General features: G+C 44.6%; 1 protein-coding gene across 1 annotated transcript in view; it reads right to left on the bottom strand.

The window, feature by feature from the left end:
- The window catches only part of LOC139539499 (prolyl 3-hydroxylase 2-like), a 108,642-nt gene that overhangs the window by 40,210 nt on the left and 45,105 nt on the right, over positions 1-23,327 (bottom strand). The gene's annotated exons all lie outside the window — the stretch shown is intronic.

The following is a 23,327-nucleotide window of genomic DNA, read 5'->3' as shown; positions in this document are numbered from 1 at the left end:
ACTAGCTAGCCATTTCACATCGGTTACACCAGCCTAATCTCGGGAGTTGATAGGCTTGAAGTCATAAACAGCTCAATGCTTGAAGCACAGCGAAGAGCTGCTGGCAAAACGCACGAAAGTGCTGTTTGAATGATTGCTTACGAGCCTGCTGGTGCCTACCACCGCTCAGTCAGACTGCTCTATCAAATCATAAACTTAATTATAACACACAGAAATACGAGCCTTAGGTCATTAATATGGTCAAATCGGGAAACTATCATCTCGAAAACAAGACGTTTATTTTTTCAGTGAAATACGGAACCGTTCCGTATTTTATCTAACGGGTGGCATCCATAAGTCTAAATATTCCTGTTACATTGCACAACCTTCAATGTTATGTCATAATTACGTAACATTCTGGCAAATTAGGCGGCCCAAACTGTTGCATATACACTGACTCTGCGTGCAATGAACGCAAGAGAAGTGACACAATTTCACCTGGTTAATATTGCCTGCTAACCTGGATTTCTTTTAGCTAAATATGCAGGTTTAAAAATATATACTTCTGTGTATTGATTTTAAGGAAGGCATTGATGTTTATGGTTAGGTACACATTGGAGCAACGACAGTCCTTTTTTGCGAATACGCACCGCTTCTGTCACGCCCTGACCTTAGTTCCTTTTTTATGTCTCAATTTTGGTTTGGTCAGGGCGTGAGTTGGGGTGGGCATTCTATGTTTTGTGTTCTATGTTTTCTATTTGTGTGTTGGGCCGCGTGTGGTTCTCAATCAGAGGCAGCTGTCTATCGTTGTCTCTGATTGAGAACCATACTTAGGTAGCCTTTTCCCACCTGTGTTTTGTGGGTAGTTGTTTTCTGTTTTGTGTTGCTGCCCCTTACAGGACTGTTTCGTTTTCGTTCCTTCTCTTTGTTATTTTGTTTAGTGTTCTGTTTTAATAAATATAACATGAACACTTACCACGCTGCTCATTTGTCCGACTACTCTTCATCCGACGACAAAAATCGTTACAGCATCGATTATATGCAACGCAGGACACGCTAGATAAACTAGTAATATCATCAACCATGTGTAGTTAACTAGTGATTATGATTGATTGATTGTTTTTTATAAGATAAGTTTAATGCTAGCTAGCAACTTACCTTGGCTTCTACTGCATTCGCGTAACAGGCAGACTCCTCGTGGAGTGCAATGTAATCAGGTGCTTAGAGCGTTGGACTAGTTAACTGTAAGGTTGCAAGATTGAAACCCCGAGCTGACAAGGTCATTCTGCCCCTGAACAAGGCAGTTAACCCACCGTTCTTAGGCCGTCATTGAAAATAAGAATGTGTCCTTAACTGACTTGCCTAGTTAAATAAAGGATAAATAAAGGTGTAAAAAAATATATTTAAAAAATCGGTAAAATCGGTGTTCAAAAATACCGATTTCCGATTGTTATGAAAACTTGAAATCGGCCCAAATTAATCGGCCATTGCGATTAATCAGTCAAACCTCTAGTAAGTACAGGACAGTGGAGTATATTAATGACAGTGTTCACCTCAGGAAGTGGAGACACACCCTTACCCGCCTTCTCATCACCGCCCCCTTCACATGAAACACAGAGGAGGGCACTGATCTCACACAAAGACGATACACGTCTAATTCACCGAGACAAGCTTTCCCAGTCTCCTACACCGAGACGAGCTTTCCCAGCCTCCTACACCGAGACAAGCTTTCCCAGTCTCCTACACCGAGACAAGCTTTCCCAGTCTCCTACACCGAGACAAGACAAGCTTTCCCAGCCTCCTACACCGAGACAAGCTTTCCCAGCCTCCTACACCGAGACGAGACAAGCTTTCCCGGTCTCCTACACTGAGACGAGACAAGCCCTAAGGGTATTGATCACTTCTACAGAAGTGGCCACTCCAATTGCCTGTAACTAACCACCTATCAGAGGCCTCCTGAACTACCCACCTATCAGAGGCCTGAGGGTGTTTTAGTAATAGTGATATGGATACTGTACAGGCCTTGGGGCAGACGATCTAAATGAGCAGTCACGCGTTAAACGAAGTACAGCTTATAAAGGCTTTATAGAGCATACAAAAAGGCTTCATAATAATGACATATAGAGTATGATATATGCTTAGAGATCATTTGTGAAGCATTCATGTAGTGCTTATGAAGCCTTTATGTATGCTATATAAAGCCTTTATAAAGTTGTAATTCGTTGGAAGTGGGAACAAATGAGCTCAGTAAAAGCCAGCAGCTGTTACGTCTTAGACTTGGCAGCCTGCCGACACAATCTCCGCTCCGAAGTGCTCTGAACTCTCACATAGGGTCCATGTTAACTAGCCGTAGAACAGCCCAATGGTGCTTTCAGTGACCTGTGTGACATTTGTTGACTACCAGCAGGTCTGTTTCGACACTGATATTTCCCCATACATGTCGTGTTATTCTAAAAGTTCTCGAAGGTAGTAGCTCTTAAATTGTTTTGTCCAAAAACCTAATGATTTTATAACATTCTTGATAACATGCTATTTCCATTTGAAACTGCGCAAAGGCTCCATAGCTGGTGAATATAACCAGACGAACAGCATAATTCACTAACAGCAGCAGACAGATATGATTCATCCTGTGGTGTGAAACTTGAGGACTTAATTCTCCTGTCTTCACCAGCACCGCTGCAGTTATGAAGCACAGGTGGGCTTTGTGAGAACTTCCAGATGTGTACCTTGGGACTACAGTTAAGAATGGTCTGAGACCAGGGACCAAAGACCCAGCTCCAAGCTATTAACTCCACAACCAGCTCCAGGCTCTCTGCCGACCAGGAAGGCCGGCTCCAGGCTCTCTCCCGACCAGAAAGGCTGACTCCAGGCTCTCTCCTGACCAGGAAGGCTGGCTCCAGGCTCTCCCCCGACCAGGAAGGCCGGCTCCAGGCTCTCTCCCGACCAGAAAGGCTGGCTCCAGGCTCTCTCCAGACCAGGAAGGCCGGCTCCAGGCTCTCCCCCGACCAGAAAGGCTGGCTCCAGGCTCTCTCCCGACCAGAAAGGCCGGCTCAAGGCTCTCTCCTGACCAGGAAGGCCGCTCCAGGCTCTCTCCCGACCAGGAAGGCCGGCTCCAGGCTCTCTCCCGACCAGGAAAGCCGGCTCCAGGCTCTCTCCCGACCAGAAAGGCCGGCTCCAGGCTCTCTTCCGAACAGGAAGGCCGGCTCCAGGCCCTCTCCCGACCAGGAAGGCCGGCTCCAGGCTCTCTCTCGACCAGGAAGGCCGGCTCCAGGCTCTCTCCCGACCAGAAAGGCCGGCTCCAGGCTCTCCCCCGACCAGGAAGGCCGGCTCCAGGCTCTCTCCCGACCAGAAAGGCCGGCTCCAGGCTCTCTCCCGACCAGGAAGGCCGGCTCCAGGCTCTCTCCCGACCAGGAAGGCCGGCTCCAGGCTCTCTCCCGACCAGGAAGGCCGGCTCCAGGCTCTCTCCCGACCAGGAAGGCCGGCTCCAGGCTCTCTCCCGACCAGAAAGGCCGGCTCCAGGCTCTCTCCCGACCAGAAAGGCCGGCTCCAGGCTCTCTCCCGACTAGGAAGGCTGGCCGCTGAGCCCTTTTCTTGGGGCTGTGCCGATCAACAATCATCCTCTTTTTCCCCCCCTCTCCTTTTCCAAGCAGCCTCTTATCTCTGCCGGAGAGGAGCAGGGGAAAGAAAAACTGGGTTGACATGCTTGGTTACCTCTGAAAGGCCAAACAGCAAACTGCCGCCGACTGCATTCCTGCACAGTCCACCACAGGCTGAGGGTCTGTCGGAAGGACAGCCAGGGGGACGGGGGAGGCATTTTTGTGTCCCATCCAAATGCTGACCTCTCCACTTTTCCGGTAATCACAGCTAATTCCACCATAGTTTTCTGCGTCCGAGTAAGAGCCAAGGATAGGGCTGTGGCGTACAGGAGAGGAGATGGGGGAGATTCAGCCACCTGGGGAGAGTCTAAGCTCACCTACCACTCTGCTTCTCTCCTCTCCCAAACCTCCCCCCACCCCCCCAGAGAGGGTCAGCAGGAGGAATGGGGATAAAGTCCACTGTAGTACAAACACAGCTGCGTCTTAGCACTGCCAGACCTATTGTCCCGAGACATGAGAGACTAGAGAGAGGAAGCGGAGGAGACTGTCATCCAGCTTTGATCATGGGGGTCCACCATACCATCACAAATCTCTGTTCACAATTCTGTATCAACATCAAAACCCTTAGAGAAGGTCAAAGAGCCAAAAGTAAAGTTTTCACAACATTTGCTTAAATCTACATTGTGTGAAGTAGTTTCCTACTTCCTAAAACAGATGTTTAAAAAAAATGGCTCAATTAAATAAAAACGGTGAAGTAAGCGTGAAGGTTCCCTATGAAAAACTGTAACATGAGGACCTCAGGGGTATCCCATTGGCAACAGATAGGACTGGAGGAGCCGTGCTGAGTGACTCATTCTCTAGTGATGTTAGATTTACAGCAAAACTCCACAGTGCTGACCTCACACATCCAGTGAGGTCGCTGGTTTAGAGAGAGGAAAGATCTGGGAGGCTGAAGGGGCTTGGAGGAGACAGTCAGGAGTACAGTATCAAACCGTCACATATTAAAGCATGATTCAACCACTCAGATTATTTCATTAGAAACATGTGCACATAAATCAAACCCCCTGAAATGAGTGAAAATATCCCCCCAGTATGACAGTGCAGATCAAATGTTTAAAGATGGATTACAGCACTATAGATTAACAGTATCAAATGGTGTATTTGGTAGCACAGGTAGTGCTGGTATATCAAAAATCTTTCCAATATCAAGAAAGGGGACTCGTTTCGAAAAGTGAAGTTGAATCAGCCTCTTTTTCTAGTGAAGACTCCAACAGTCACAATCTCTCTTACATGCATTGGTGGGCTTTCCCCGGGGCTGTGTTGAGTTGCCGTGGTGACAGACTATTAGTAAATAGGGGAGGTTTGACCCCATAACCAGGATGCGAGGTTGGGATGAGTGGGATGGATGAGAAAACTTACTGTTCCCACAGAATCACTATCATTCTGATACAGACGGTCTTCTACTAGCAAGTTTTCCAAAATAGATCAACTGCTTTCAGTTGACCTCCCCAATCCTTGTTATCAACGGTTCCTTATAAGGCTTTCCCCACAACAACATGTTAGATTTTTCCTTTCATTTCAAAAGAGAAAAAAAATGTATACACACGAATACGTATATCACCTGTTTAACTTCAAAGCTCACAACCCTACCATTAACCACCAGCACTCCTTGTACAAAAGAGCACCTGTATTGGGGGAAATAACTAGTGCCCTCACTCTGCCCTCCCAGCTAAACACTAACCTGTGTTAGGGACCACACACACACACACACACACACACACACACACCGAATGTTGATCGGCCGTTCGTTTGGCGCTGCGTTTTAGGGACCACCTGCTGGTGGACGTCTGACTGCTGACATTTTCGCATTGCACTTGGTTTGCAAATTACAGCCCGCTCTCTGTTCAGAGATGCTAATACTCTAGAAACCCTGCTACTCACTCTGAGTAACAACCTCTTGATGTGGGATAGGTGAGAAGCTCAAGTCAAAACAGCCATGTGCATGTCTCTCTCCCCAGGAGCCACTCACTTCAAAAATATGTAAATAGTGCTGTAGCCAGGCCAAAGACACTGTCACGGCAAGCACGTACTGTATCCCTCCCTCACAAATGATCAGGAGACAAGCATGTACTGTATCCCTCCCTCACAAATGATCGGGAGACAAGCACGTACTGTATCCCTCCCTCACAAATGATCAGGAGACAAGCATGTACTGTATCCCTCCCTCACAAATGATCAGGAGACAAGCATGTACTGTATCCCTCCCACACAAATGATCAGGAGACAAGCACGTACTGTATCCCTCCCACACAAATGATCGGGAGACAAGCATGTACTGTATCCCTCCCACACAAATGATCGGGAGACAAGCACGTACTGTATCCCTCCCTCACAAATGATCAGGAGACAAGCACGTACTGTATCCCTCCCTCACAAATGATCAGGAGACAAGCACGTACTGTATCCCTCCCTCACAAATGATCAGGAGACAAGCACGTACTGTATCCCTCCCACACAAATGATCAGGAGACAAGCATGTACTGTATCCCTCCCTCACAAATGATCAGGAGACAAGCATGTACTGTATCCTTCCCTCACAAATGATCAGGAGACAAGCATGTACTGTATCCTTCCCTCACAAATGATCAGGAGACAAGCATGTACTGTATCCCTCCCTCACAAATGATCAGGAGACAAGCATGTACTGTATCCCTCCCTCACAAATGATCAGGAGACAAGCATGGGCGTCAAGAGTCAGTAGCAGTCACCAACCAGGCAACCAGCAATTATTGCCTTCCCACAAACTGTGAAGAACAGGGGAAATCTGGCAGCCAATGGCCTGCACAAAAAGGAATATCCTCTTTACATAAGCTGCTTTCTGGAAACACAAAGCACATACCTGCACGTTGATGGACATAGCTGTCATGGAGATGAACTGCATTGAGAAAAAGTGAAATTCACAGATATGTCAGAGATAGCTTGAATGTGTTGAAACCTGCTCCATTGTGTGTGTGTGTACCGTGCCAAAACTCCACGGTACCACACTGTGTACGCTACAGTATATCTGAAGTCAGGACACAGAAATGGAAACAGGCAGAGATGTCTATACTCCCTAGCCTCATCCAGGCCTATTACTGAGTGAGCCTTCTCTTGGTACCTGTAGAACAGCAACACCCTAACTACTCTAATAGCATTGAGTGCACGTAGCGTTTGAGGTGTCAAATGTATTTCCAGTGGCTATTACATGTAAAACATTCTTCACCGCTACTATTCAAACACCTGCTAATCCTTCACTGACAGAAGTTTTACCTTGGCTAAAAAGGTTCACCGATTAGAGAAGTACAGTACAGGGAGCTCCTTAGCCCTGGTCATCTGCATTATACACATTCCAGTAGCAGATATGTCTGTGTGACAACAAAAGTCCTACAGCATCTGTCAATAATGGTTTACGACTTCTGAGGTAATAGAAGAGTAGCACTGCTGACTAGCACTGGTCACTGCTGACTAGCACTGCTGACTAGCACTGGTCACTGCTGACTAGCACTGCTGACTAGCACTGCTGACTAGCACTGGTCACTGCTGACTAGCACTGGTCACTGCTGACTAGCACTGGTCACTGCTGACTAGCACTGGTCACTGCTGACTAGCACTGCTGACTAGCACTGGTCACTGCTGACTAGCACTGGTCACTGCTGACTAGCACTGCTGACTAGCACTGGTCACTGCTGACTAGCACTGCTGACTAGCACTGGTCACTGCTGACTAGCACTGCTGACTAGCACTGGTCACTGCTGACTAGCACTGCTGACTAGCACTGGTCACTGCTGACTAGCACTGGTCACTGCTGACTAGCACTGGTCACTGCTGACTAGCACTGGTCACTGCTGACTAGCACTGCTGACTAGCACTGCTGACTAGCACTGGTCACTGCTGACTAGCACTGCTGACTAGCACTGGTCACTGCTGACTAGCACTGCTGACTAGCACTGGTCACTGCTGACTAGCACTGCTGACTAGCACTGGTCACTGCTGACTAGCACTGGTCACTGCTGACTAGCACTGGTCACTGCTGACTAGCACTGCTGACTAGCACTGGTCACTGCTGACTAGCACTGCTGACTAGCACTGGTCACTGCTGACTAGCACTGGTCACTGCTGACTAGCACTGCTGACTAGCACTGGTCACTGCTGACTAGCACTGCTGACTAGCACTGGTCACTGCTGACTAGCACTGCTGACTAGCACTGGTCACTGCTGACTAGCACTGGTCACTGCTGACTAGCACTGGTCACTGCTGACTAGCACTGGTCACTGCTGACTAGCACTGCTGACTAGCACTGGTCACTGCTGACTAGCACTGCTGACTAGCACTGGTCACTGCTGACTAGCACTGCTGACTAGCACTGGTCACTGCTGACTAGCACTGCTGACTAGCACTGCTGACTAGCACTGGTCACTGCTGACTAGCACTGCTGACTAGCACTGGTCACTGCTGACTAGCACTGGTCACTGCTGACTAGCACTGGTCACTGCTGACTAGCACTGCTGACTAGCACTGGTCACTGCTGACTAGCACTGGTCACTGCTGACTAGCACTGGTCACTGCTGACTAGCACTGGTCACTGCTGACTAGCACTGCTGACTAGCACTGGTCACTGCTGACTAGCACTGCTGACTAGCACTGGTCACTGCTGACTAGCACTGGTCACTGCTGACTAGCACTGCTGACTAGCACTGGTCACTGCTGACTAGCACTGCTGACTAGCACTGGTCACTGCTGACTAGCACTGGTCACTGCTGACTAGCACTGGTCACTGCTGACTAGCGTAGAATTTAAACATCTGTCAGAGAAGGTATCTAAGAGGAAACTTACTTTGTTAATATTATATCCATTATCTCTTGGGTTGCAAAACTACTGGCAGTTTATTAAAGTTACCAGAATTTTTGGTAATATTGGTAAATAACAGGTCATCTATGGCAATCTATTTTAACTTAGGTAATTTATAATAGAATACAAATTTTTTTTTAAGTATTGTCCATATTGTCCACGAGTTTCCAGTAGATAGACCATATTGTTCAAGAGAAAACATCCCGGTTAATGAAAAAAATACATCTAATTAACAATGGCATTATTTTCAACCTTGTAACACTTCCAACTATTTACTTTTTTCACAACTGGCACCAGTTTAGCGCTCGGGTTGGATGATATCCACATTTTCATACCGTCATACCATTTCTGTACCATTACAGGGTATACGGTAAAAAACTCATGTGCACACAAGGGGTGCTATTTTTAGTCTTTTTGTTAACGAACTCAATATACTTTAAAATATCTAAAAACCAGATCGAAATCGTGTATAAATGATAATGGACCTGCATTCTTCGTTTGTTGACTGTGTCCAGCTCACTAATAATCACCCAAAAGAAAGCTAGACAATCAGGGAGCATCGTAAATTCCAAAATCGATGGATAGAGGACTATTTTTATGCAAATTCTGACGGCAAGTAAATATAACACATTTTCAGTGCAGCCCTCTGGACCTCGTTGTGGACCGAATGTGGGCCCCGGACAAAATTAGTTTGACACCCCTAGTCTAGAAAGAAGACATTGTTTCTCGAGTCAAGTCACAAACCAGGTGGTGCATATTGAAGTCTGATGTATGGAGCATATTTCAACATGACACAGAGCGGCACTGACAGGGCTTTCTTTCACTCGTCATACCATCAGACAATATTTACTTACATCACCTAGTGCTCTTCACATACAGTACATTCCAGTCATCTCTTAAGTCACTATGTAGTGCTGGCAATAAAAGATAAGATATTGTACTAATATAGACTACATTTATTTGATGATGTGTTATAATATTTACTGGTCTAAAGACAGTCATTTTACAAACAGACAGTTTACTGTTGCTAACCCAATATTTATGAGGTTGAGTCAAATTTGGACTGGGGTTGCATACCCACACAGGGAGGCATTCAACAGAATACCTACAGGATGGCAGTCTAATCAGGAAGATGTTAAAGCCAAGTTGTTATGTCTGTATAAACAAAAGTTAAACATTTTAGCTGCTTAGACACAACATTGGGAGTTTTAATCTTTGTTTAATCTTCACAAGGATCTGTAAATGCTACTGGATCATTCCAGAGCATATCAACAAGGCACTTGACATCTGTTTTCCTCACTGACAATAGCAGTCGTGAAGAAAGGCTCAACAGTGAAGGACAGACAAGCCAAATCAAGCCATTTGGAGAGAATGGAACTGATAATGGCACATTTAATTATTATTATGAATGAAGGTATTAGTAGTAGCAGCTGTAGTAGTTTGGCTTTGTATGTGTTTTGTCCCAAACTGTAAGCAGACCCTTATGTGTCTTCAAGCATAATGACAGGCATAATGTGATGCAGCCTATTCATACATCGCAAACAGTGCTCTTAGTTTCCACTGTAAACTTACTGGCTCACATGGATTCTGCCTGAAAGCTTGGGAAAACAGACGGGTACTTTCAGAAGCTACCACACAATTCATCACTGCTTGGCACCTTGATAAAAGCATCTGGCGAAAAGTCCAAGAAAACTACCATCCCCATTCAACAGTCGGTACTGTATATCGTTAACAATTGGGAGTATGAGTGGACTTCTATTTGCCCAGAAAAGTAATTGGAAATGCACTCACTGGCGCATTAAACAAACCATTTCATTTGTGTAAACGGGCATTACTGGCTGTAGTAGCTGTGTTTTTGGCAGAAGTATTTTGCATTGTGTACCCCAACTATAGGAAAATGTGTGTATGTTCAATGACCTGTTCTATTAGAGCAGTGGTTCCCAAACTGTTTATAGTCCCGTACCCCTTCAAACATTCACCCTCCAGCTCCTCCTCTAGCACCAGGGTCAGCGCACTATCAAATGTTGTTTTTTGCCATCATTGTAAGCCTGTAAGCTGTCAGGCATTCCCTTGGCAGCAAGAGCCTCTCGGTGGATGCTGCAGTGTACCCAAGTGACGTCGGGAACAACTGCTTGCACGCGCGTTACCACTCCACTATGTCTCCCTGTCATGGCTTTTGCGCCATCAGTACAGATGCCAACATGAGCAGCAGCTACGTTTGGCTACATACGGACCGTTAGTGGAATTCCTGCAAGAGAGTGCTTCTTGTGACGTTACTCCAAATAAATATTTCAAAACATTTCAAGTCGTTAAGCTAATTAATTAAAGCCGTTTCATGCTACATACACAAGGACCGTAGATCGTCAGTAGGCTACTGTACATTGACTCTGATCACTTCTGCTGAGCGGTTACACTAACCAGACATGGACTTGTTTTTCCTCCTCTAAAGCACAAAACACTTTAACACACAAGCTCTCAACTATAACCAGCCAGCCAGATGCAGTGTCCATTACATAGACTGCAACACGGCTAGCGTATATAACACGTTAAGCACACCTCAATGAAAATGTGTCTGTACTAAGAAGAACGTGGGGTGGGAAAGGGGAACATTCCTATGTGATGTCATAAGTGTGCTTTCGGGCCTTCCTTGTGAGCTTTTCGGCCCCGCCTCAACCCTCCTACACTCACCCCATCCTTCCCTCCCTCCCCCTGTCCCTTTCCTGTTGACAGCTCTGCACACTGGTCCCATTCTGGCTGTCCTCACCCCACCCTGGCCCCATTCTGGCTGTCCTCGCCCCACCCTTGCCCATTCTGGCTGGCCCTCGCCCCACCCTTTCCCATTCTGGCTGGCCCTCGCCCCACCCTTGCCAAATTCTGGCTGGCCTCACCCAACCCTGGCCCCATTCTGGCTGTCCTCACCCCACCCTTTCCCATTCTGGCTGTCCCTCGCCCCACCCTTGCCCAATTCTGTCTGTCCTCGCCCCACCTGGCCCCATTCTGGCTGTCCTCGCCCCACCCAGGGCCCAACGTGTGTTCATCCAATAAGGTAGAAATGCCTTAAAAGCCTGATGGGCCGCTGATGGGCCGCTTGAATCACACAGCCCCTTACACTAACACAAGACCGCTTGAAGAGACGGGAGACATCACATAGCCCCTTTCACTAAGACAAGACCTCTTGAAGAGACGGGAGACATCACACAGCCCCTTTAACTAAGACAAGACCTGCTTGAAGAGACATCACACAGCCCCTTTCACTAAGACAAGACCTCTTGAAGAGACAGGAGATGGCTTCATCCCTCCCTCTCCCTCTTCATCCCTCCCTCTTTATCCCTCCCTCCTCTTTTAAAGGCCTTGTCCAGATATGTTTGTTGAAAAGCAAAGAAAACAGTGGTGTAATAATCTTGCCACTTTACACAGTAGAGGTTCTCTGGCTGTGTGGTCTGGATGGGGCCAGCTGGTTTTGATTAGAGTACACTGAGGCTCAGTCACTGCGGTCGGAACAAAGAGAGGACCCAGAGTGGGAAACAGCGGGCCATCGTAGAGAACGTATTAGCAAACAAAACACAATTCGTGCCCATTATGCCAATTCGTGCCCATTATGCCAATTCGTGCCCATCTCCTGGTGGAAATCTGGGTTTGACCAGATGGAAAATGTAGATGTTTATTATGGTTTCTAACAGCAGTACTCTGTAACCAAAACTGGTCCTGTGGGTAACATCACTATTCTCAGGAGGTCAGTAATTGGACAGGACAGACCACTTCCTATGACTCCTGAGGGACTCATGTCTCTACCCCCATGGGAGTTGTTGTCAAATCACTGACATTGAAAGACTAGCCTGTTTCTCCTCACCTATTCTGAAGCAACACTGGGTACTGTATCCTCAGTCAACCATCACCCACTCCCCGCAGTCTAACCCCTTTTCTTCAACTGTGCTGACTCACAAGGTCTGCTTTGTGTGGCACCCTGAAAACAGAAGGTGTGAGTGTGTGAGGCGTGAGACTTTCAGACAGGGTGGAAACGTCTCTCACGTTCCCTCCCTCCTTCCCTCCCCGTGTACAGTAACATTATATCCTTTGTTCCAGGAGCTTCTAAAAACAGGCCTGGCAGCCCAGTGTTATTTTAAACCACTCTTGCCCACAATTTCAAACATCTATGATTTCCACCGGCAAAAAGGAGGCCTTTCTGGTGGAAAACTGAAAAGATTTCCAATTAGATATTAGCGCCAGAAAATGTAGCCAATAGATGTGTTTTGTCCCTGACACTCTGTAGGGTTAAATGTGTGTGTCTGTGGGTAAGCCTATGTGTATGTGGGCTATACATAGCTATGCTTTCAGACTCCCACTATATGGCATTCCTCAGCAGGCCAAAGCTGTGGCTGGGGCAGCAGCCCCCCCCCCCACCCAATGGCCAGCATGTGTCTACCCTCATCACCAAAATGGCTTCTTTGTCCCATACAACTGACCAACGCCACCGAGGAGATAGCACGACTTCTAAAGTTGAATTCTCTCCCACAGAGTCACTCTGAAGGAGGGTTCCCACCTGAGGATGACATTCATGAAGTACGTCACATTTCACAGAAACATTTATGGACAGACCCCTCAGACAGGTCAGGGGTCATTCTCTGCAGTGTTAAGAGTGTTAAATCAAAAGCAGGCCAGCACTTTGTTCACACACAACGGAGGCTATGGTATGTGTGTGTGCCCAGACAATGCCAGCATTCATCCAGCCACCCAGCATTCACTCTATCCCTCACAGCCTCCTCCCCAGAGAAATATAAAATGTATTTTTCCATGTTGAAATCAATCTGCTCATGTAGTTATGAGAGGTTCTTAAAAGGAAGGCGGTGCACGTAGCCTGCAGTATCAGGCATCTCCATTTGAAAAGCTTTACTTAAAGGAAACACATTCAGACACTTTAGGAATCCAAGATGAATTTAAAGCAAGCTGAAATTAATGGATCATTCACATGGTTTCCCACCTGCTGTCCAAATCATTTTAAAATGGAGATCTTCACGACCAGCAGTCACAATGCAAAACATACATCATTTACATGTTCCGTAACCTTTCCACTAGCTCCCTAACCTTTAGCTGTAAGTGGGTCTGCACTTAAGGATATTACCATTGACATGTCACACAAGAATGTTGATCTTTGCTCCGGACTGCTGTGTATCAACATCCCATCAACATCCTCAAACAAACTCTTAAAAACAGCACAATATTGAGTCTCACAAGTCACAGCCATTACCTTAAAAAGCAGAACATTCTGAGAAGTCCTCCACAGGCACAGCACCTATTCCAAATATCAACATCCTCAAAAAGCACAGGAAAGAGGATTTTGACATCTACCAGATTGTTCCGAAATGAAATCGTTTCTGTTGTTAGAAACTGATAAGATTAGCATTCCTGCAACATCATTTTGTTGAAATATAATTTGATCTCTGATACTGATTGCACCCAAATTGACAATTTTAATGTATAGGATTCATATAATATTCAATAAATATATCAATGAGTTAGACACACCCCACCCCAACAACAAGTATATAGTATCCGTTCTCTGTGGAGATGGAGAACCTTCCAGAAGGACAACCATCTCTGCAGCACTCCACCAATCAGGCCTTTATGGTAGAGTGGCCAGACGGAAGCCACTCCTCAGTAAAAGGCACCTAAAGACTCTCAGACCATGAGAACCAAGAACTCTTTGGCCTGAATGCCAAGCGTCACGTGTGTAGGAAACCTGGCACCATCCCGACGGTGAAGCATGGTGGTGTTAGCATCATGCTGTGGGGATGTTTTCAGTGGCAGGGACTGGGAGACTGGTCAGGATCGAGGCAAAGATGAATGGAGCAAGTACAGAGATGCTTGATGAAAACCTGCTCCAAAGCGCTCCGGACCTCAGACTGGGGTGAAGGTTCACCTTCCAACAGGACAACAACCCTAAGCACACAGCCAAGACAACTCAGGAGTGGCTTCGGGACAAGTGTCTGAATGTCCTTGAGTGGCCCAGCCAGAATCCGGACTTGAACCCGATCAAACATTTCCGGAGAAACCTGAAAATAGTTGTGCAGAAGTGCTCCTCATCCAACCTGACAGAGCTTGAGAGGATCTGCACAGAAGAATGGGAGAAACTCCCCAAATACCATGATGTATGCCAAGCTTGTAGCATCATACCCAAGAAGACTTGAGGCTGTAATCGCTGCCAAAGGTGCTTCAATAAAGTACTTGAGTAAAGGGTCTGAATACTTATGTAAATGTGTTATTTAAGTTTTGGATTTTTAATAAATTATCAAATAGGGGGGAGTCCCATTGAGACCAATGTCTTTTTTTTTTAAAGGAGCCCTGAATAACAAGACTAAGAACTTAGACAATCAAGTCAGGAGCATAGGAAACACACAACGAAAAATACAGAAACACAATGATAAAACAACACATTCCTCAGTGGTGTGTGATGGAACACTCAACAGTGAAATGTAGACATGCCTTCCAATAAAGTTAGCCCTAAGCAGGGCTCTAACATTTTACAAATCATTGGTGGCACTGGTGCTTCCAACTTAAAGTTAGGAGCACCACATGAAATTTAGGAGCACCACATGAAATTTAGGAGCACCAGAAAATAAGATTTTGTTAAATGTATTGAGATACAGCCTATATTGAGCCTTTATGAATTCTAGCTACTTTTGAAGCACATGTTGTGCCCTACTGTCATTGAAATTACAAAGTCATTTGTGGAATAGGTTTCTACATTGTGTAAAAGCACAATTTTCCTATTGAGATGCATTACATTGAAAATTGTACACGGTCTCTTTAAAAATGTCAGGTTTGTGATAGCGTTGCCATATTGAATGTTACATTTCAAGAACCCTCTCCCCACACGCCAGTAGAAGGGGTGCGTCACTGTGTCCCATCCGGGGAAGTTGTTGCATATGCTAGTTTCAAGTGCTAGTTTTCAAGTGTGGCAGACTGTGATTTATATTTATTGAAATTGAAAGTGGATTACGCTTGTAAAGTCAAACGACACAACACGTTCTAAACCACTCTGGTGACAAACATACTTTGTTCCTTGTCTCAATTCATCCACATGGCTGCTGGCTGCGCTTTGCTACCACCGAAAATATTGTGAAGATCGTGCCCATTATTTAGTTTTTGTAAGGACGCAAAAAACGGAGGCAGTGAACCAATTCAAATAAGTTAATATTTTAGAAATGTTAAAAAACAATAAATGATTAGCTAGCTAGCTGGCAGGTCGGTGTGGCAGGGTGGTGTGGCAGGTCGGTGTGGCAGGGTGGTGGGAGTGTCTGTGTGAGTGTCTGTGTGTGTGGCTAAAGGGTTGGGATTTTTGGAAAGGAGTGGAGACTGAGCCTTAGTTCTGACAGTAGCCTGGCAGGCAGCTCTCTTGGCCGCCGACTCTACTGGAATCTCACAATGGAACATAGAACCAGACCTGGCTCACAATGGAACATAGAACCAGACGTGGCTCCTAATTGAACATAGAACCAGACGTGGCTCCTAATTGAACATAGAACCAGACCTGGCTCCTAATTGAACATAGAACCAGACCTGGCTCCTAATTGAACATAGAACCAGACGTGGCTCCTAATTGAACATAGAACCAGACCTGGCTCCTAATTGAACATAGAACCAGACCTGGCTCCTAATTGAACATAGAACCAGACGTGGCTCCTAATTGAACATAGAACCAGACCTGGCTCCTAATGGAACATAGAACTAGACCTGGCTCCTAATGGAACATATCTTCCTCTCTCTGTCTCACTCTCCCCCCTCTCAGACTCTCTTTACCCATCCTCTCCCTCTCTCCCCATCGCCCTCCCTCTCTCTCATAGGAGTTTCCCTACTGAGGACAACATAACAGCAAAGAGGAGGCAATAGGAAACAGAAGAGCAGTCTGGGAGGCCACTATAAGGCCAGTAATCCATTTAACCTGGACAACAGCCGAGGAGGGTTTTACTCCTCCGGTCAAGTATCTTTGGGAGGCTTAGCCAACAAGACACAGGGATGAAGTTGGTTTTCTGAAAGCTCTGGGGGAAGGCAGAGCAGAGCGCAGTTTATCAAAACATTCAAAGCATAAAATGCATCCAATATGGGTTAGACAGTTAAACTTCGGGGTTCTCACAGTATAGCAACCACTTAAATCATCATGATGCAAAACTCATCATCACAGTTTTTTTTTGCTCTGTACTGAAATCTTGAAAATGTGACTGTTGATATACACCATTTTTTTGGTATAGTATTAACAGTGGACTAATGACCAAAATACAGAGAGATGGTTTTTGAGTGAACTGTCCCTTTAAGCGTTAACGTGCTTGCTGCTTCTCTTCATGACTCTTTACACAGATCAGTGAAACGGAAGAAGCCCGTCATCGTCCGAGCCCCTTGGCTGTGTTTATAGCTGCGGAAACACAGCAGCGCTATCCTCTCCTCAAGGCTAATCTTTCTTTCTTCCTCGACGTCTTGTACAAACGGGACAGTGCTGGGAAGGGACGTCTTGTACAAACGGGACAGTGCTGGGAAGGGACGTCTTGTACAAACGGGACAGTGCTGGGAAGGGACGTCTTGTACAAACGGGACAGTGCTGGGAAGGGACGTCTTGTACACACGGGACAGTGCTGGGAAGGGACGTCTTGTACAAACGGGACAGTGCTGGGAAGGGACGTCTTGTATAAACGGGACAGTGCTGGGAAGGGACGTCTTGTACAAACGGGACAGTGCTGGGAAGGGACGTCTTGTACAAACGGGACAGTGCTGGGAAGGGACGTCTTGTTCAAACGGGACAGTGCTGGGAAGGGACGTCTTGTACAAACGGGACAGTGCTGGGAAGGGACGTCTTGTACAAACGGGACAGTGCTGGGAAGGGACGTCTTGTACAAACGGGACAGTGCTGGGAAGGGACGTCTTGTACAAACGGGACAGTGCTGGGAAGGGACGTCTTGTATAAACGGGACAGTGCTGGGAAGGGACGTCTTGTTCAAACGGGACAGTGCTGGGAAGGGACGTCTTGTACAAACGGGACAGTGCTGGGAAGGTTTATGAGGTTGTGTCCTTAAAAATAATCCTCTCTAGTCTGACCCAGAACTCATGTCCAGTCCTCAGAGAACCCCTATTGTACAAAGGATGCATCTCAAATGGCACCCCAAAAAAAAATAATTGTACACTACTTTTGACCAGTGCCCATAAAAGTAGTACACTATGTAGAGAATAGGGTGCCATTTGGGATGTCTAATAAATCCGTGAATAAATACAGTGCAACATTAAACTCTATTAAGCAACGCACATAAACATATGCTGCACACAATAAAAAACACGCACATAAATCACAGGAGTTTAAACAAAGTGTTTTGTTAAAAAGCTGACATTGCGTTAACAAGCTGGTTGTATAAATAGGACCCTATAAAATCCATTACATTTTTGACCTGATTCCATACAGTTTTTTCCTAAATTCAGTTCTGTTTTTTTAAAGGTTTTTTGTTCTCAAAAATCTAACTTTTTTAATAGGAAAACAACAGAACTATGTTCTAAGTCCACAACAATGCTTAAACCACATCAGGAGACCACTTCTGAGCTCTGTGAAAATAAATGTAGATTTTTGGCCCAGAAACCATTGTTTGGTTAGCGATGTTTCTGTAGCGCTTATGTGATTGAACAGTTTCTGCAAAACAAATGGCCACTGGATTCATGCAAATAATATCAGGGTGCGATTTTGGATGCATTAGAACAAAGGAGATGAATGTGTTAAAGGGAGAGTTCACCCAAATTACAAAATGACACATTGGGTTCCTGTAAGCAGTCTATGTACAAGGTATGACAAAAATACCCTTTTAGATGATTTGAACATGTGTGGAAAATGCTAATATCGGTCTCATGACTTGAATGGGATTTGTGCCACAAATCCTAAAATGTTAGCATTTGGAAACAGTGCCAGAGAAACTAATTGAAAGCATGGATTGCTGTCATACCTTGTCCAAAGACTGCTTACTGGGTAAGGAAACCAATATGTAATTTTGTAATCTGGGTGAACTTTCCCTTTAATCCTGATAGAACAGACAGTAAATCATTCTACACATAAAACACTGTGTCCTACACAAAACAATAGCACCAGCAGGACACACAAGTAATCATCCCCACCCCAAAACTCACACATATACACACAGTGTGACTTGGAATGTGTGTGTGTGTGAGACAGCAGCTATAACTCTTCAGTAGAAGTGAACCAGGCGGTATAGCAGTGTTAGGAGCCTCACAGCCAGCTCTTTTTGTCCATATTCTCAGTGACTCACTACTTCCCTCAGGGGTACTGCTCTGTAGCACCGACACCCTGCCATCTTGGTGACCCTGGGGGTCACCATGAGGCAACATTACATATCTTCTTTTCACATTCACTCGCTCACTGTCCCTGTGTGTGTTGTGTCTGTGCATGTGTGTGTGTTGTGTCTGTGCATGTGTGTGGTCTGTCTGTTTGTCTGTCTGTCTGTCTGTGTGTGTGTCTGTCTGTCTGTGTGTGTGTGTGTGTGTGTGTCTCTGTCTGTGTGTGTGTGTGTGTGTCTCTGTCTGTCTGTCTGTCTCTCTGTGTGTGTGTGTGTGTGTGTGTGTGTGTGTGTGTGTGTGTGTGTGTGTGTGTGTGTGTGTGTGTGTGTGTGTGTGTGTGTGTGTGTGTGTATGGATGATATGCTGATCTACTGCTCAGGAGTGGCCGATTTAATACAATCTCCTGGCCTGTCTTCAACAGGGTTGGAAATTAACAACCGCCATCCGACAAATGCGGGTAGATTTAGTCATTGTAAGAAAGGGGTAAGAATGTCTATTTCACCAGCCACATTGGTGGGTGGTCACATGGAGCATTTGGGAACAGTTTTTTTTAAATCCAAAGGCCACATGTAGAAGTTAGTGGAATTGACCAGAAAGGCTACTAAAGAGTGACTTTGTCCTCGTGTTTCCTGGCCAGTTATATCGTTTTGTTCACACGCTAGGTTGTTATTCAATGTTATTTTGAGTTTGCTGCAACTGTCTGCTGCTTGGAAGACATCTCAGTCAGATATGTTTTTAAATCACAGACAAGTGAGTGCCCAAGTTACCATGGTAATGAGCCATCCCTTAGAGGGGCAGCTAAAAATGTTTGTCTCACCTAATGATTGTGCTTGATTGAGCATGGATCACTCCTAAAAACGTTTAGTAATTTCTTATCAAACTTTAATTGTTATCCTAGATTAATGTGTGTGCTTCTACATTTCTACTTACGAGCACATCATGTACTCTTTGTAGAAAATGTCAGCGTAGAGCCCTGAACTCTAATAATAAATAAGTCGTATCACTCAGCCTTTTGTGGCTGGGTAGGCACTAGGTTGATTCTTAATGTTCAGTTTTAGAACTGCTTACCTGTTTTTATTATTGTACTAAATTATTTATTTTAACATACATTGGTGAAAATACTCAGGTCACAAAAATGAAATGAAACAATATACCCCATTAATTCATACTAGTGTCGTGTCTTTAGCTGTGCCAGATTAATTGCTATGACATGCTATTCTATAAAATAATTTCTCCATAATTAATATTACCTGATTGAACTAATCATGTGAATGTAATTAACTAGAGAGGGACACCACGAAATAATATTTATAGAGCTGTTATCTTCCGAATAAACTCTTAAAGATTTAGTAATATTTTACATCCATAGCAGTCACATTAATCGTCATTTTATTCAGTCTCATCTGAAAGTGGTAAATCCTTGGTTATCTGCAAGAATCCTGGCTAACAAGTTGAATCAGCAATACAAAATTGGGTTTAATTATTTATTTACTAAATACCTAACTAATCACACAAAATCACACATACACAATTAAATCATAACTTGATCACAAATTGCCGTCATACAGAAAAACGTCCCTAGCGGGCGGAACAGATATGACAGCTTGTTACACAAAGAAAAGGGGCGGGATTTTAGTGAAAGAGCGGGAGACTGGAACATAGGCGAAGCTGTGTTATCGTAAATACAGTATCTTATGCATTCTAAATTACCGCCCATTTGAAGAAGGAAAATGCTATAAATATTTACTCTGAGTTGCGCTTCAGTAGGTTGGTGGTAGATGGAAGACCGTATCGCCAACCCGAGTCCTCTGTCCTTTGAAGAATGTCTCTGGTGGTCACTGGATACGTTGGAGTAACGTCGTGTGTAGTAGACTGGATACTCTGACTGTCCTTCCTAACCTGCGTTTGTAGCAGCTGTTGCCAACTCAACGGCTAGGAAGTATCACTTCTGTAGTGAATACGAGTTCAAAGTTCATACCATTTACAACCAAAGTCCATGCTGATGTTGGCTTAGTTCTGTAGTTATTATCTGAACCATTCTGACACCGGATCGTCATCCTGGTGTCCCCGGAACAGAAAGTTATAGCCACTGTGAGCAGAGGAAAACTTATGAAAGTCCAAATCTCTCATTTGGAAGCTAAAATTACATTTAATCTCTTCACAAATAATTTCATATTCAAACATTTGAATTAAACAACAATTCCACGTGAATCCGATACCTCTGACGTTTAGACTTTCCACAGTAGAGTTTGTCATTCTATCATTGATGAGAATGTGTCAGAGGGCAACCGAACTGACATAATATACCTTAAGTACCACCACATATGTTCAGTTGGTCGGATTACCAGAATATAGTTCATTTCCCCCCACTTCTGATGTTCCCATAATCTCTATGTTAACCAAGGGGTTTTCTTATGTCACATCAGTTATAGTATGGAGAGGGAAAAGGGGGGAAAGAGGTATTTATGACTGTCATAAACCTACCCCTAGGACAACGTCATGACACTATTAATACATGTATTGTTTTTGAGAAACAGAAAGCACGCTCATCCAATTCTTTTTTATTTTTGGTGTAATTACGGCAGAAAAAATATTTGGGTTGGTAAAAATTAGTGGCCAGTAGATTTAAAAAAAAATCTATCTGCGACTGTGGCTGATGGACCAAAAGACCCTGGTCTTCTTATGCTTTGGTAATAATTGGTAATGGGGTTGTGTAAGAAGCTGGGAGTGTGTGACAGGGCAGGTTCAACAGGGTTAAATAGGGGAGTTTCCACTCTCTTCACAAGAATCCCCAAGACACATGTTCTTCAAAGCTGGCCATAAATACAATGTATAGTCATGACCCATATGACTGCAGACCTCAAGCCTATACTTTATCAATTGTTATAACTCATCCACGACACTGTCTTAACTACAGTGCCTTCAGAATGTATTCATACTGTCACGTTCCTGACCTGTTTTCCGTTGTTTTTGAACTTTGTTTAGTTGGTCAGGACGTGAGCTGGGTGGGTAGTCTATGTTATGTGTTTCTATGTCGGGTTAAATGTGTTGCCTGATATGGTTCTCAATTAGGGGCAGGTGTTTGACGTTTCCTCTGATTGAGAACCATATTAAGGTAGGCTGTTCTCACTGTTTGTTTGTGGGTGATTGTTCCTGTGCTGTGTCTGTTGCACCACACGGGACTGTTTCGTTTTCGTTCGTTTGGTTAGTCTGTTCCTGTTTGTGCGTTCTTCGTGTTATATTGTAGTTCTCAAGTTCAGGTCTGTCTACGTCGTTTTGTATTCTATTCAAGTGTATTTCGTGTCAGTGTTCGTCTTGTTAAATAAATTCTTTATGTCTGCATACCTCGCTGCGTGTTGGTCCGATCCATGGAATATGACGAACGTTATACCAAGACACATGTTCTTCAAAGCTGGCCATAAATACAATGTATAGTCATGTATAGTCATGACTGCGGACCTCAAGCCTATACTTTATCAATTGTTATAACTCATCCACGATACTGTCTTAACTACAGTGCCTTCAGAAAGTATTCATACCCCTTGACTTATTCCACATTTTGTTGTGTTACAGCCTGAATTCTAAAATAATTAAATAGATTTTTGTAGACACACAATACCTCATATTGACAAAGTGAAAACATGTTTTTAGAAAATTTTGCAAATTTACTTAAAATTAAATACAGAAATATCACGTTAAAATCACCTTTGGCATCGATTACAGCTGTGGGTATTACTGGGTAAGTCTCTAAGACCTTTGCACACCTGGATTGTACAATATTAGCCCATTATTCTTTTTTTATCTTCAAAATCTGTCAGATTGTCTGTTGATCATTGCTACACAACTATTTTCTTGCCGTCGCTATTCAAGCAGATTGAAGTCAAAACTTTAACTCGGCCACTCAGCAACATTCACTGTGTTCTTGGAAAGAAACTCCAGCGTAGATTTGGCATTGTGTTTAAGGTTACTGTTCTGCTGAATTAATACCTCTCAGCATCTGGTGGAAAGCAGACTGAACCATGTTTTCCTCTAGAATTTTGCCATGCTTAGCTCCATTCAATTTCTTTTTCATCCTGAAAAAAATCCCCTGTCCTTAACAATTACAAGCACACCCATAACATGATGCAGCCACCACTATGCTTGAACATATGGAGCGTGGAAATCAGTAAAGTGTTGTATGGATTTGCCCCAAACATAACAATTCAGTACCAAAAAGTTAATTGCTTTGCAAAATTATTTGCAGTATTACTTTAGTGCCTTGTTGCAAACAGGATGTATGTTTTGGAATATTTGTATTCGGTACAGGCTTCCTTTTCACTCTGTCATTTAGGTTAGTATTGTGGAGTAACTACACTGTTGTTGAGCCATCCTCAGTTCTCTCCTATCACAGCCATTCAACGCCGTAACAGTTTTAAAGTTACACTTGGCCTCATGGTGAAATCCCTGAGCGGTTTCCTTCCTCTACGGCAGTGGTTCCAAAACTTTTTATAGTCCCGTACCCCTTCAAACATTCAACCTCCAGCTGCGTACCCCCTCTTTAATGA

This window comes from Salvelinus alpinus, chromosome 15 (assembly GCF_045679555.1).
Source record: "Salvelinus alpinus chromosome 15, SLU_Salpinus.1, whole genome shotgun sequence".
NCBI lineage: Eukaryota > Metazoa > Chordata > Actinopteri > Salmoniformes > Salmonidae > Salvelinus > Salvelinus alpinus.
Note: the sequence above shows the minus strand (reverse complement) of the source record. Positions and strands in the feature narration are given on the sequence as shown.